Genomic DNA, 2,997 nt, shown 5'->3' with positions numbered 1-2,997 from the left:
TAAATTCTATTTATTCATAATATTTTTTGTGGGCCAATAAAATACATCAACGAGCTAAATCCAATCTGACAGACAGCAGTTTGTACCCTCTGTTGTATGTACAACTCCATTGTCTTCTGACACATTAGCACTCATCACAATTCAGACTAAGTTTCTCTTTATCTGGTGGGAGGGGGTTCTCAGAAAAATATTTAAATTGATTTTAAGAAAACAGAGAAATGTTCTAGTTCTTACAGGTTGGTCTGTGTGGTGTTGATATTCATAATAACTCATAACACAAATAATAATTTGTCGTGTGGGTGTGCCGCTTGTTATTCAGAGTTCAAAAGTTCTGCCATGAAATGCATGCTCTAGACCAAACACCACCTCAGGGACCAAGCCTCCAATCAGATTATGACTCACCATACTCATAAACCTAAATCTTTTCCAGCATTCTTTATTATGCTTCCCCACTGAGTCCTCTCTCCTAGCAAATGCATTATGCTGAAATCAACTCTATATTTTAAGATCTGACTACCCATCAGTCTAGTAGAAATATGGCTATACTCTTTTTATTCTTCCCCCTCAGAATCTTTTAAGTGTATTTTGGATGGAACAAAATTGTTTTTCATCTCACTTACAGAGTAGTTTTCTAACAATTACATAGAACATTTGAATTGCAAATGAAGTGACTCCAAATAGCTAGGCAAATTAGCATAAATACAGAACTGAAAGCTGTTAGAAGAGCCCTAAATTAAGTCAGAGCACAAAAAGAAATTTTAGCTAACAGAAAGGATTAAACATAGACAACTTATAGAATTGGCCATTGGTTCTTACAGCTGTGTATATTCATCCTACTTAGCATAGGGTATTTAGCATAATTTGGATGCATAATAAATACTTATAAATGAATGACTGGAGTGGGCTCAGCTCCTGGCTTCCTCCATACATTTATCTGAAATCCCACCACTTGATTAATATTACTAAAAAATGGATTTCATCATGCCAGTCCACAGTTCACCTGTCATCGCACCTTGTGCTCTCACATTGCTTACAAAGTAAAAAACAACAATTAAATGGAGTAAAATCATTATAAAATCTTACTTCTCTTTTTCATTAAAGGAGTCCTGGTGTGGTACTGAAGGTCAATGCACTGCACTGCAAGGTCAGTTGGAACCACAAGGTCAGCAGTTGAAGCTCACCAGCTGCTCCTTGGAAACCCTGTATAGGGTTGCTACGAGTCTGAACCGAAGGCACTTAACAACGACAAGATTTCTCTTTTAACTCTTGCTACTTCTAAAATCTCATTTCATTTTACTTGACTCCACAATTACTTGCATGCCCATGGAAGCAATAGTCAAGAAGTCTAACAACCAACAGTACTGAAGGAAGAAGTTGAAGCTGCACTGAAGGCATTGGCAAAAAGGAAGTGCCAGGAATTAATGGAAAACAAATTGAAATCTTTCAACAATCTGATGCAGAGCTGGAGGCACTCTCTCATCTAGGCCAAGAAATTTGGAAGATAGTTGACTGGCCAACCAATTGACAGAGATAAATATTTGTGCCCATTCCAAAGAAAGGTGACCCATTGGAATGTGAAAATCATTAAACAATATCCATTAATATCACATGCAAGTAAAATTTTCCTGAAGATAATTTAAAAATGGTTGTAGCCATACATTGACAAGGAACTGATAGAAATTCAATCCAGAGTCTGAAGAGGACTTGGAACTAGGGATATCATTGCTGATGAAAGATTGATATTGGAGATAATATAAAAAAGATGATATTAATGATATTATTCGATGATTTTCCAGTTCTGTTTGGTAACCTCTCTTTGGAATGGCCACAACTATGAGTCTCTTTCAATCAACTGGCTAGAGAGCTGTCTTCCAAAATTTTTGGCATAGATAAGAGAGTGCCTCCAGTGCTGCATCAGTTTGTTGAAGGATTTCCATTTGTATTCCATCAATTCCTGGTGCCTTGTTCTTTGCCAATGCCATCAGCTCACCTTGGACTTCTTCCTTCACTTCCGTTGGCTCTTTATCAGATACGATTTCTTTTCTTTAATGCTTTTATTGTGAATTGAGTGATAGTTTACATGGGAGAATATTGGTTTTACAATCAACCAATTGTATTATTTCAATGCAATGATTACAATCCCCTCCATGCACCACTGGTTAACAGTATTTGCCTCTATTCCTCCTCCCCACTTTTTTTTTTTTTTGATGTATCCAAAAACATGCAGGAATATATAATCATTTAAACAACCCAAAGGAACATTTTGCAAGTCAGCCTCCTGCCCACCAGCAGACAGCCTTTCTCTTTCAATAAGTCTCGAGTCCTCAGCTGCTCTGTCTTTCCATGTCATCACCTCTGTCTCCATCTCTTGTGTTGCTGCTTCTCTAGTTAGGATCCCATGTTCTGCTCATGCTCGTCTCTCTTGATGGTCCAATATTCTTGGCATAGATAAGAGAGTGCCTCTAGTGCTGCATCAGTTTGTTCCCGGAATGTAAGATTAATGACTCCCCCCTTTCAGATACGATTTCTTGAAATGGTTGAATATAATCCACTTCTTTTTAGTACAGTGACTCTGTGTATTCCTTCCACCTTCTTTTGATGCTTTCTGCATCACTCAATATTTTGCCCACAGAATCCTACAGAATTGCATCCAGAGGCCTGAATATTGTTTTTCAGTTCTTTCAGCTTGAGTAATGCTGAGAATGTTCTACCCATTTGTTTTTGAACTTCAGGTCTTTGCACATTTCTTTATGATACTTGACTTTGTCTTCTCGATCTGCCCTTTGAAGTTTTCCATTCAAATATTTTACCTTCTAATTTCTTCCCTTTGCTTTAGCATCTCTACACTGGAAGCCAAGTTTCATAGTCTTTTTCTGACATCCATTTTGGTCTTTTTCTTCTCTGTTGTCTTCTTAATAACAACCTTTTGCACTATTCCTGTATGATGTTCTTGATATCACACCACAGCTCTTCTGGTTTTCAGTCATTAGTGTCTAA

The sequence above is a fragment of the Chrysochloris asiatica genome, unplaced genomic scaffold, assembly GCF_000296735.1.
Source record: "Chrysochloris asiatica unplaced genomic scaffold, ChrAsi1.0 scaffold00117, whole genome shotgun sequence".
Taxonomy (NCBI): Eukaryota; Metazoa; Chordata; class Mammalia; order Afrosoricida; family Chrysochloridae; genus Chrysochloris; species Chrysochloris asiatica.
Note: the sequence above shows the minus strand (reverse complement) of the source record.